This window comes from Pan troglodytes, chromosome 2 (assembly GCF_028858775.2).
Source record: "Pan troglodytes isolate AG18354 chromosome 2, NHGRI_mPanTro3-v2.0_pri, whole genome shotgun sequence".
Taxonomy (NCBI): domain Eukaryota; kingdom Metazoa; phylum Chordata; class Mammalia; order Primates; family Hominidae; genus Pan; species Pan troglodytes.
This window is the reverse complement of record NC_086015.1, coordinates 84,895,080-84,909,142: the sequence shown is the minus strand read 5'-3', so window position 1 is coordinate 84,909,142 and position 14,063 is coordinate 84,895,080. Positions and strand designations below refer to the sequence as shown.

Genomic DNA, 14,063 nt, shown 5'->3' with positions numbered 1-14,063 from the left:
GACATATGAGATCTGATTAAACTAAAGAGCTTCTGCACAGCAAAAGAAACTATCATCAGAGTGAACAGGCAGCCTACAGAATGGGAGAAAATTCTTGCAATCTATCCATCTGATAAAGGGCTAATATCCAGAATCTACAAAGAACTTAAACAGATTTACAAACAACCCCATCAAAAAGTGGGTGAAGCATATGAACAGACACTTTTCAAAAGACGTTGTTTTTTCATAAACCTTGTCTTTGAAATGATTTGTTTTCATTCCTTGTTTCCATGCTTTACTTGTAAGTGTTTGAGCTTGAAGAGTCGCATGTAGTAATTAATTTATGCTGTTGGTTTCAGATAGATCTAATGCCACTTTTAAGAATAACCCCTTAAGCCAACAGGAGTTTATTATTTGCTTTACTCATTAACACATGCTTAATTATATAAAATTATATGTCAGCATCTATTGATGTGATCTACATTCATTTTCTTCCCTTAAAGTATCACACCAGTGAAATATATTACTATACATCTTAATATACAAATATACAACATAATACATATTATTAGAATAAACATTTGGATTTTACAGGTTTTATTATATTATAATATTGAATACTTTTTAGACATATTAAAAATTATTTTCTACTATATTCATAAATGAAATTGCTCTCTAATTTTATTTGGGATAGCTTGGTTGATGGTTGCTATCAATTTAATAATAATCTGAAACATAACTTTAAAAGATCATCTTTTTCTGTAATGTGGAATGCTGTTACTTATAGAATATTGATGTGATTGTGGTAATTATATATGTTTTGCTATTAATATATGTTTTGTTTTACTTATTTATTATATTAATTAATTTATTAATTTATTTATTTATTTTGAGACAGAGTCTTGCTGTGTTACCCAGGCTGGAGTACGGTGGTGTAATCTCCACCTCCTGGTTTCAGGAGATTCTCCTGCCTCAACCTCCTGGGTGGCTGTGATTACAGGCACACAACATCACACCCAGCTAATTTTTGTAATTTTATTAGAGACGGGGTTTCACCATGTTGGCGAGGCTGGTCTCGAACTCCTGATCTCAAGTGATCTGCCCGTCTCAGCCCCCCAGAGTGCTGGGATTATAGGAATGAGCCACTGTGTCCAGCTAGTTTTACATTTTATCTCATGATTAGGAAGTGTTTTATTCCTAAGTGTTTATAAGCAACTTATATAATTTTCTTTGAGTTGATTTACTCATCTATAAAGTAGAAAAATTGCCTCAATATTTTATGTTTGTGTTTTTCAAGAATCTGAATTTCCTTTGAAAAATAATGTATTAAATTATTTGCCATAATTATATTCTCTGCTTTTAAATTAACATTTAAATATAATTTAGGCATAATTTGCCATGTTTACTATCATTTCCTATTTAATGCTTATATAGAAAATTAATATCTACATAGTTATAACTATATCCATTCATATTTAGATCCATATCTATATATATGGATAAAAAAAAGACAAATCGGAAATAATTACCTTTGTAATTTTAAGTATTATATTTGATTTTTTTAAATGAATAAATTACTCAATACCTATAAAAAGCTCAAAGTAGTACTTGACCCATGTTTATTGTGGAATACATGTTATTATTTATTTTTGCTATTTAAACTTTTAGAGTTTTTTTACGTGTCTGTATCTGTGTTTTTTTTTCCTGTGTGCTCAAACTTACAGACCTAAGTGTTCTTTGTTCCATGGCAGAAACCAAGTAAGGCTCCTAAGTGACTATGGAAATCCTCCACACTTTATTCAATATCAGAGCAAAACCAATGGGAAAGGGATTAAAGTTATTGTGATTTTCAGCTTCCTAAAGATTCTGTTATTTGTGTGGAGAAGAAGTAATATTGTAAGGTGATAGGACATTGAATTTTACATTTATTCAACACAACCTAGATTTGGCTGCTTGTTAAGGTTAAATCTGACAAGAAAAGGGACCTTTCAAGCCAGTCTATGAAATAAGCATTATTGGATGTCTCATTACCATCAGTCCCTCTTCACCAGGTCACTCATAATACCTGTAGCCCCAGCTACCGACTAGGTAGTGCTTCAGTTGTCTTGCTCTGTGTAGGGCTCCACAGAGTCTGTCTATTTTTTGACAGGAGGCATCACTCAAGATCAAGATACACTAATGAATCTGTGCGTGTTTGTTTATGTGTGTGCATGTACAACACAGGATTGGGAGTCATACAAATAATCTATTGTGCCTTCCCCTTTTCCCTTCCTCTTTGTTTTGCAATTATGGTATTTGTGGCAGCACAATCAACCTATGTTTTCGATCAAAATATTTTCTAATCTAATTCCTTCAAGTTTCACATATTAGGGAGGGGATCACTCTTTTAATCTCTAGTGATGATTTGAAAATCTCCCTTTTACACTGTGTGACTCATTTATGTAGAAAAAAGGAAAAGTTAAACTTAAGATTAGAATGACATACACATAACATGTAATACAATGTAGCTTCTTTAAAAGAAGTTTATGTCAAATTAGCAAGTGAATAGGACTGAAATTTTATAACATATTTAAAGAATTTAAATTAGTGGCGGATAAAGAATGTATAATTATCATCTTTATGGTAAAATAACATGAACCTATACTAGCAGATTCCAAGGAGTACTTTTTTATCTAGCAAAAATTTTAGCATCTAAATTAAAATATTAAAGACATAAAACACAAATCAGTATTTTTATCTTCTATATGCCTGTTATCCAGAGATCTGTATTCTTTTAATTGCCAACTTCAAATACTTAAACTTTAAAAAGTCCTTAATGACTATATTATTATTCATTCATTCATTCAGTTGATTGAATGATTCAACAAATATATATTTTGCTCCCATTATGTGCCAAGAACTCTCGTAGGTGCTGCAAATACAAATGGGAAATAAATTCCTGCTCTCCTGGAGTTTACATTCAACTAGGAACAAACAGAATGTAAACAGGTCAATGTCTATTATGTTAATGGCGATAAGAGCTATGAAGATGAAAGCTGCTTTACAGCGTGGTAAACTGTGGGTTGAGTAAGGTACTATTCCAGATATAGAAGCATTTGAGCAGAAACCTGATGAAGTGATAATGAAGAAGTCTTTCAGATGTATTAGGAAAAAAATTTCAAACCATAAGGAACAGTAAATGTAACACTGCAATAAGCATGATTGGCACATTCAAAAGTGTAAAAGGAGATGAGTGACTGAGGCCCACTGAGTAAAAAGAGTAAAGATAGAATTTTAGGTCTGGGAAAATAATCATAAGGTTGTAGGAACTGGGACCACCTGGTAAGCTAAGGTAGGGGCGTGAGATTTTATTCTGAGTGAGTTAGGAGAGGGATGGGAATTTTTGTTTTTGTTTTTTTTCCAAGAAGTGATATGATTTGGTATATGTCTTCACTTTAAAATGATCACAACTATGACTGAGAATAGACTACCATAAATCAGTTTTAAAATATTGATAATTAAGCAAAGCATCTAATTCTAAAAGAATATATTAGCCAGTAATTTGTCCAAATTATATATTTGTTTAATGTAAAATCTATTCAGCAGATAGCTCAATAATATTAATGACCTTCTGCCTACCCTTTCCATAACTGTGATTAATATATGTAACTAAGTAAACTAGAGAAATTATGTACTATTTCCTATTCAAAATCTTTGGGGTTTGTACTCTAATGAAAACTGATCCTGTTTTTGTTTGCTTCTTAATGTGTGTTGGTTGGCTTTTGCAAAGGTGTGAACGTTTTTGTGCCCTCAAAATTCATATATTCAAATGTAATCACCAATGTGATGATGTTAGATGGTGAGACCTTTGAAAGGTGATTAGGTCATGAGGATAGAACCTTCATGAATGGGATTAATGTCCTTACAAAAGAGGCCTGAGAGAGCCCCAATATTTCTTCCATGTGAGGATATAGGAAGAAGGACGCTGTCTGTGAGGAAGCAGGCCTTCATCAAATACCAACTCAAGATCATTGCCTTGATCTTGGACTTTCCAATCTCCAGAACTGCGAGAAATAAATTTCTGTTGCTTAAAAGCCAACTTATTTATGGTATTTTGTTATAGTAGCCCAAATAAACTAATACAGCTTTATCGTTTTATTTTGTTTAATGTTTTAAGAAAAGCTGAATCCCAGCTATTGCAGAATTAACAATGTTTAGTGCCTACATATCTATTTGTTTTTGCTTAGTGCTACTGCTACAAAAAGAAACAGAATCCAAATTTTTAAAATAAAACAAGTCTTTGAATAACTGAAATATTTGACATAAGGATGTATATGATCACATATTCTTGGTGTGTGTATGTGTGTTTACTCTATTTTTGAAAGGTCCATTCGATCAAATCAGTTTTATTTGCATAACAGTGTTTCTTTTTGTATTTGATCTTTCATTAATGTGGCTTTTAAAATTTCATAGAAGAAACAGAGCTATAGTATTATTTGTTTGGATTTTTAGAGATAAAACAATCCAAATAAGCAAAATATACTGTTTCTGTAGCTATCTAGGGAAGTTTAGTACAGTTTTTCCAAACTAACATCATAAGTGTGACCGTTTATTAATTATTGTAATTTACACATTGAACATTTATATTCTTGAAATTCATAATCCTTCTAAATATCTCAAATAAGTGAGTATGACTGTAATTTTCATTTTACTGGTAGAGAAATTGAGACTCAAAAAGAATGTATAATTGTCCAAAGATCACACAGATATTTGGGGGTATAGACTTTACACTCTACTACTATGTGGTTTTGCACTTCCATGGAAGTACAGTATGCCACACTTTGCATAAAACCATATCCACACCTGAGTGCTGGTGGCTCTCTGCTCTTTTAATCAAGTATTTATCTTTTCCAAAATAGAGAGCCTAAGTGGGCAACTTGGTTGCCATGCCACTTGGCTGTCTTGTAGAAGTGTTCTCGGGCAGCATTCTTCACCAAGTTGTACCTGAAGCTGTTGACTCCTCTAAGATCCAGCTCTTGTAGTTTTTGTTGTAACTCTTACAGTGATTTTTGCTCTAATATGTCAACGTTGGGGTTTGTTTTACACAATATATGAAATATAAGCCAAAGATTTTCAGAAAGAGAACAATTCAAGACTACCAAACAAATTCAAAATTTAATAGTGCTCTTAAATAGTAGGTTTCTAGAGGCACTCTATTTGACTAAAAACTGGTTTGCATAGATTATTATTTATTTTTAAATATCTCTTGTTTTAAAGTGCCAGCAGAATGAACTAAAGAGTAGAAAGAAAGATGGAAGCATTAGGTTTCGGGAATTTGTCCGTAAGCCCAAGTAATATTTTGTGATAAGATTTGCTAAGAATTTTTTATAATCTTTGCTTAAACTAGATCTGTGATTATTGATAGAGAAAAAGTATAGGCAGGAAACAAATATGTAAATATCCAGTTCGAAATCTAAGGTGGTGTTGTAAATCATAGAGTAGAGCTGATCAGAAGAGAAAAAATCAAGAATAAAGAAGTCATAACAATTTTTGAATTATATTGAAAAGTAAAAGTAAAATGATATCTAAATATATCTGGCAAAAGTAATGAATAATCTTAGTGAGAACTATAGAGTGACCAGAGTAAAAGACAAAGGGAACTGGGAGGCGTGGGTGTAGCAAGAGCAGCTGCAGAAAACACTTTTTTCTTTTCTTTTCTTTTCTTTTTTTTGAGACGGAGTCTCGCTCTGTCGCCAGGCTGGAGTGCAGTGATGCGGCCTTGACTCACTGCAAGCTCCGCCTCCCGAGTTCAGGTGATTTCCCTGCCTCAGCCTCCCAAGTAGCTGGAACTACACAGAAAATAGATGAGAAGAAAAAGAGAGCTGTGTAGTTGAAGAGGATGCAGGATTATCAAGTTCTTATTTATACATTTAAATATTTATTTAATGGTAGAACTTTATCCATAATGTTGAATAGAAAACAATTTGGAGAAGGCTACATACAATATGATAAAATTCATATACATTTTTTAGTGAAAAATGTATCATATGTACATATCTATTTTTAATGGAAAGATAAGCCTCGAATTTATTAACACTGCCCATGAGCATAAGGGGAAGTACACAGTTAGGTCGGGCAGGGGCACAAAGGGGCATCAGCTGTATTTGTAGCCACTTAGTTTAAAACTATGTATATGTATATAGTGATTATATTAAATTTATAAAATATACTTTAATTCCTATTATTGTCTGTAATTGTACTGAAAATTTTTGCATTTGGAATATGAAGTAAACAATCGATGTTAGATTTCTGAGTTGTAAATTTCAATGTTATGGCGAAAACCTAGGTATAGCTTTTTACTTTATCATTCATAAATAATATATCTATAACCCTGTACAGAGAGAACCTGAGGACTACATATCTAGGCAAATATTTTCAACATATACCTGACAAGGCTAGACAATTAATTTTGATAATATGACCTAGAGGCTGGGCGCAGTGGCTCATGCCTGTAATCCCAGAACTTTGGGAGGACGAGCCGGGTGGATCACGAGGTCAGGAGATGGAGGCCATCTTGGCCAACATGGTGAAATCCCATCTCTACTAAAATACAAAATATTAGCCAGGTTTGGTGGCGCATGCCTGTAATCCCAGCTACCTGGGAGGCTGAGGCAGGGGAATCACTTGGACCCAGGAGGCGGAGGTTGCAGTGAGCTGAGATCGTGCCTGCACTCCAGCCTGGCAACAGAGCAAGAATCTGTCTAATAATAATAATATGACCTAGAGTAGTTAAATAAAGGAGATAAAATATATAATATTGGGGATTGATTTCTAATTTCTTAGAGTATGCTGAAACCATTCTTTTGTTGAATTGAAAATGATATCTTCAAAAGATCCACTAGCTATCATCAAATGAATTTATCTGAGTAATACCCTAGAAAACAATAATGTAGGTTTTTTTAATTGATGCCAAATATAGAAAGTAAAAATTTCATAATGCGCACATCGAATCTGCAACAATGTGATGATCAGAAATATTTGAAACCATAGACAGTTTAAAAATGTGGGCTTGGAGGACAGAAGAGACTTTCTCTTTTCTTTTCCCTTTTTCCCCTCCCTCCCTCCCTCCCTTCCTTCCTTCCTTCCTCCCTTCCTTCCTTCCTCTCTACCTTCTTTCCTTCCTTTCTTCCTTCTTTCCCGCCTTCCTTTCTTCCTTCCTTCCTCTCTACCTCTCTACCTTCTTTCTTTCCTTCTTTCCTTTCTCCCTCCCTCCCTCCCTGCCTGCCTGCCTGCCTCCCTCCCTCCCTTCCTTCCTTTCTCTTTTCCTCCCTACCTTCTTTCCCCCCTTCCTCCCTTTCTTCCTTCCTCCTTCCCTCCCTTCCCCGTCCTCCCTCCCACTCCCCTTCCTTTCTTTCCTCTCTTTTCCCTTCCCCTCTTTCTCTTCTCTCTTTCTCATTCTTTCCGTTTTTCCTTTCTTCTTTCCTTCATTCATTTGTTCCTTTCTTCCTGTTTTCTTGCTTGATGAAATGTTGAAAGTCAGGAGAGAGATAAAAAAATAAAATAGATAAATTCTCATTTTAATGAATTAGCTTTATTTGAACTAAGGTAGATTATAATTTTTCTCAAATTGAAATTAAATAACATTTCATTTTTAAATGAATATTAGAATAAGGTGCTCTTTGGTTAGACAGACTGGGTTAAAATCTTGTTTCAGCCACTTTCCAGCTTTGAAATCTTAGAAAGTTTACTTTTCTTCCTAGAGACACAGTTTCCTCCCTGTAATATGAAAGCTATAGCATCAACTTCAAAGGGTTGTTGAAAAACTTGGAATACACACACACACATGCACATACATATATACACACATACATGTATATAAACACACACATATATATACACATACAAATACACACACATATATGTATACACATATATACATGTACAAAATACACATATGTCTGTGTGTATACATACATGCATATAATAGTGCCTGGCATATAGCAAAACAAATACATAATATTTTTACTATAATGTTTTCTTTTTCAGGCATTTTCCACGTATTTCGTCTTTACAATAGCTTTGTAAAGTAGGTAGACTATTGTGCCAATTTGTTTTTCTCCTACATTTTTTGTCTTCCTGCCTCCTCATCTGCATTCTTCTTTCATTCTTGCTTCCATTCTTTCTATCAGCATGAGAAGAGCAAGAAACTATGCTAAGCTTTAGGCCTACAATGATAAATACAATTTTGTAACTGATTTAGAAGGCAAAAATCTAGCAGGAAAGAAAGGCACAGTGTTTGAAAATATTGAGAACAGAGCAGTGTGTTGCTTCATTTTATGGTCCTGTGGCTGGTCAGTGATAAGGGAGACTCAAATGTTCATGAATCATGACTTTCAGAAAGAATTAGTCCCTGTAAACCTCAAATGTAGGTAACCAAAACTTTTTTGGTTTTTTATTTTGTTTTTTTCTTGAGCCCCACCACAACCTACCCCCAGTAATTGGAATACTGGTATTACCTATGTGAGCAATATATGGTAAAGAGGTTATGTAATATTAAAAATACCTTTTAATTCCCAACATATTTGAGGAATATTATATTTTAGTAAATTGAAGTTATAATGCTATACTATCCACCTGAGTTTGTAGTGAAGTGTGAGCTGAATTCCATTTGCTTGAAGAGATAACTTATTCTGCTTTTTAAGATTCATCTTTCTGTGCATCTTTTATTCAGTTCAACTGAAGGACAGAATAGAATAAAACGAATAATGAGCTAGTAGCGCATAAGACTAACCCTTTTGAATAATAATAATAATAAAGTACGTGTGCTCCCTTAGGTTATGTTTCAACAGAAAAGACATGTATTCATATAGTCAAAAAAGGATGTTAAGGGGTCTCTAAACAGCAAAATGAAAGATTCACAGTGTATTATTATTATAGAGGAAAGGAAATGTCTGGTTAACGCATGCAGGAAAGAAGTACAAAACAAAACTAACAGGAAAACTGGGTACTGCAGGCGTGTTACGGATTCAGGAATTATCATAAGAAAAAATGCAGCAATGAATTGAGATATTTGAGAACTTTTAACAGTAGGTCCTAATTCCTAATACCCAGTAGAGATTAATCAAACTATTGAGATGGAAAAGAACAGCAAAAGGGCCACAGACAAAAATAGTTAATTCTTTATACAACAACACCCCCAACAGGGATTTGCTTAAACTTCAACCAAATGCAGATATTCTTAGTGTAGTAGATCGGCGGAAAACATGTAAGGCAAGATTTACAATCATCTGCATAAGAATTATTTAGTTCTGAAGTCAGAAATGTTATATGTTAAGAGTGGCTGTCAGTTTTCTCAGAACTGACATTTCTGTCAGTTTTCTCAGAACTGACATTTCTGTCAGTTTTTATAATGTAAGTTTTTAAGTTGAATTAACATGACCTTCTATAAAGGTATTCAGAAACTCACCGTCAAACTTTTAATATATCTAATAAACTGGATTATTCTTAATGGTTACTATATTAGTAAAAGTACTAGTACTTTACTGGTCCCAACAATAGGAATACTCTTAATGCTTACTTGTGTCAAAAGAAAGTAACTGACAGACACCTCACTCAAAAGTCTTCAGTGTATATAATTATTAATTCTTATGGAATGATTCTATGCAAGATAAATTCCCTTCATGAAGGTCAAATGATCATTTAAAATATTAAAGGAAAGTCCAGGCCTCCCAGTTGTCATTTTACTTCCTGTTGATAACACTCTTTCTGTTCATGTTTCTTTTAGTGACTATGAATGTGAATAATTTACAAATTATAACTAGGGAGAATATGCAAAAGAACAATAGTGTCTCCCGAAGTTAAATTAGAAAATAGCTGAGTTGATTGTGTAACTCTCCTAAAACAATTAATGCAGTGTTCTATTAAATCGCTTTTCATTTTAGAATGTCTAAAATGGGAAGAAAATTGAAACAGATATGAAATCTTAAGTAACTCAATTTTATGTAAATTTATGTATGAAACAAAAAGCAGAATGGCAATGAAATCTTCTGGGCTTTAATTTGATTTGAGGTCTGATACATACTTTGACCATCTTTCTTTCATGCAAAATACGAAAATACTCCAGATAGAACAAGTCATTGACTGCCTAAAGTACATCAATCAAATTGTTAACTTATGATGTTTCTCAAGGGTATTGGCTCTTTGGTAGTCGTCAGAAATATAAATGGACAGTGTAGCGCGGGTGTGCTGTGCAATGGAGCAGAGAGGCATGGTATTTGATGTGCCATATTCCTTCATTTCAAACAATTAATTAATGGGCTGCTATATATCCTGTTTCTCAGGGGTCAGAGGTATTCTTAAGAATCCTCAATGTTGCCTGTTTAAATTAAAAAAGATGACAGACAGATGCATCTAGGGTGTTAAGCATAAAGAGAGGACAATGTCCTTGTGTCTCCAGAAAGCTAATGCCAAAGAATGTGAGCATCTAAACCCAAATGACTTAGTTCCCTTTGGTAAATTTTATTTATTAAATTTTAACAACATAAAGGAGAAAAATTAAAAGTAGTTAATTCTAAGAAAATAATTAATTCAATATATTTTGTCTGGAAAGCCATTTCTCCGAATCAGTTTTCTGATTAAACCACTTGTAGTTTAAGAAACAGAATATTTTTAAAATAAATCACATTTCTGACAAGAATGGTCTTGGCAGTCATAGACTTTTCTCTTTTGCAAACCAAAATACATTGTTACAGTGAAAATTTAAGTGTTTGAACTAACATTTAGATGTTAGGGTATACATATATTTGGTTTATAAGAAAAGAAAATCAATAAGCTTAGGCCAGATAACATGTATTAAACAGGGCTCAGTTCAAAAAGAACTCTAATTTTATTAAATAGAAATATAATCTTAATATTTATGTAGAAAGCAACTTTTGCTTGGGCATATTTTAATCATTTTATTTTTTTTCCTTAACGCTATTATAAATTGAGATTCATTCTTTTCTTTTCTTTTTTCCCCTTTTACACTCAGGATCATTCAAAGATAAGCTACCTGATGAAAAAATAAAGGTTAATGAAATTCAACAACAAAATTAATGCTGCAAACATCTCTCTTCTATTTTAGACATTCTTCTAACTGCTGGAACTAATAAGATATGAATGATGAAGCTTATATTCTTCTAGGAATGATATATACTTCACACAAATATAAATAAAAAGCCTAGATAATTACAAATAAGTTATATGAATGAAGTTGACAGTAACTGAAAGAAGTCCGTTTAAATATGGTTGTCGGAAAGCCTCTACAGAAGGTGCCATCTAAACCCAGATCCAAGGGATACCGGTAGACTAGCTGTACTAAGAACCATGGAGAGAGCGTTCTAGAGTGTACATGTTCAGAGGCCGAATAGAATGAATGAGTTAGACACATCTGGGAAACGAAAAGGAAGCCAATGTGATGGAAAACAAGAACCGTTACTGTAGGCCATGAAAACATTTTCTCTTTCTCTCCCTCTTTCTGTTTTTTGTTTGTTTGTTTGTTTGTTTTGGTTTGGTTTGGTTTGGTTTTTTTTTTTGAGACAGAGTCTCGCTGTGTTGCCCAGGCTGGAGTGCAGTGGCGCGATCTGGGCTCACTGCAAGCTCCGCCTCCCGGGTTCACGCCAGTCTCCTGCCTCAGCCTCCCGAGTAGCTGGGACTACAGGCGCCGCCACCACGCCCGGATAATTTTTGTATTTTTAGTAGAGACGGGGTTTCACCATGTTGGCCAGGCTTGTGTGGAACCCTGACTTCAGGTGATCCGTCCGCCTCGGCCTCCCAAAGTGCTGGGACTACAGGCGCCCGCCACCACGCCCGGCTAATTTTTTTGTATTTTTAGTAGAGACGGGGTTTCACCATGTTAGCCAGGATGGTCTCGATCTCCTGACCTTGTGATCCGCCCGTCTCGGCTTCCCAAAGTGCTGGGATTACAGGCATGAGCCATCGTGCCAAGACTCTTTCTCTCTTTTTTTTCCCCTTTCTTCCCTAAGCACAGTGGTAGCCATTAGAGCATCTGAGAAGGGATGTGGGCAAGCCTGGTTTTAATTCTAAAGTTCCCTTCGGTTAATTTGTGACAAACTAGATTGTGAATGTGTTTCCGTGTATCGTGGGAAGGAGAATATAGAGGTGGGAGTGAATAGCAAAAATACACATAAGAAGACTCTTGATGAAGTTTTTTGGATTATCTGTAAATATACACTATCACAACACTGAAAATTTATGCTGAAACTTTCATTCCAATCTATTTTATTTTTATTTTTTTTTCTTTTTTTTTCCACTTCAAATGAATGAGCCTATTGTGAATTCTTTTGAAAGGCTTTGTATTTTTGTCTCTGTGATACTTCGTGGCTTCATATTTGTTTACTTTTACTATTTGGTTGTTTAGTTATATGTATTTTGTTCCACTAAAATGTCCCATTCCGAACAGGTATGCCTTCTGAACAATTAATGCAGTGCACCTAATGTACATCAATCAAATTGCTAACCGATGATGTTTCTCAAGGGTATTTGTTCCTTGGTAGTTGTCAGAAATATAAATGGTATATTTCAGTATATATCACAGTATACATTTTCTCATGTAATCCCCACAATAACTCAGCAAAGTGTGGCTTATTATCACCTCAACAGAAGAGTCAGAAAGTTTAAGCTACTGCATCTGGGTAACTATGCAAAGCCGTAGAGAAGAGTGGAAAAGACACACAATTCAGATTTGAAATATTTTTTTTCAGTTCTTTGCTGTTCACTTTATTACATCAACATACAAATAATAATATATAAATGGATTTGTCTTACAATTGTATTTTCAGGTTATATATTTAGAACCTGCTCATTAATGTTTGTATTCATGTGAAATAAATTTTGAAACCATAGAATTGTCATTCTATTTGATTAGTGATAAATTGCCATCTCCCTGCCTTCCTCCTTCTCCCTCCTTCCCTCCCTCCCTTGTCCCTTCCCTCCCTCCCTCCCTCCCTCCCTTCCTTCCTTCCTTCCTCTTATCACAGACCAAATGGCACTTTTACTTGTAGAGAAATTTTAATAAGCAAGGGGATATTTTTAAATGAGATTCTAGACTTTATATGGATAATCAAGTTTAGAAATTCTTCTCATAATTATTTTTCTTTTTTACTATTAACATTAAGTTAATATTTTCATACAAATATTCAGTGGGAATTATTTTTGTATAAAGTTCCATGAATTTCAACACATGTAGAGATTCACGTGACCAGTAGCACAGTCAGGATACAGCAGTTACGCCATTCCATAAACTCCCTCTTTGCTATTCCTTTTCAGTGGCACACTTTCCATGCGTCCTTAATTCTTACAATCACAGACTGATTCTCCCTCACTATAGTTTTGCCTTTTCAGGAATATCATATAAATGGAAACATATAGTATGTGACTTCTTGAGAATGGATTTTTTTCATTCAGCATATGTCTTTGATATCCACCCAAGTTGTATGAATAACTAGCCCATTCCTTTTTACTGCTGTTATATTCTATTATATGGATGTACCAAAGTGTGTATCTCCTTTTACCCACTAATGGGCATTTCAGTAGTTTCTAGTTGTTTGCAAATATAAAAAGGAAGTTTTATAAGGATTTGTGTACTGTTTTTTACATGAACAAAAGTTTTTATATTTCTTGAGTGAATACCAAAGAATGAAGTTCCCACATATGTGTGTCTCTTTATAAAATACTGCCTAACATTTTTTTTTTCCAGAGTGGCTGTACTAGTTTTTAGTCCACCAGATTTGCATGAGAGATTGAGTTGCTCTGAAGCCTTGTCAACACTTGATATTTTCAGCATTTTTCACTTAAACCACTCAGGCAGTTATGTAGCAATATTCTTTTATAGTTTCAACTTACATTTCTGTATTGGCTAATTATGTGCTAATTTATATTTCTCTATTGGCTTTATTCACTTAATATCATTTTCATAGATATTTTTAAATTTTTTATAAAGTTCAGTTGATAAACTGATAATTACACATTTTTCTTCTCATATATAAACACTATTTGCCTAACCTCAGCTCACAAATATATTTTCCTACCTTTTCTTGTAAGTGTTT

The 14,063-nt window shown here is 33.9% G+C and overlaps 1 long non-coding RNA gene across 1 annotated transcript in view; it reads left to right on the top strand.

The window, feature by feature from the left end:
* Nucleotides 1-12,861, top strand: part of LOC134809575 (uncharacterized) — a 168,394-nt gene extending 155,533 nt beyond the window's left edge. The window contains exon 5 of the long non-coding RNA XR_010155651.1: nt 10,988-12,861. This is a non-coding gene — a long non-coding RNA (uncharacterized LOC134809575). The remainder of the gene's footprint in view (nt 1-10,987) is intronic.
* Nucleotides 12,862-14,063: the final 1,202 nt, after the last annotated feature.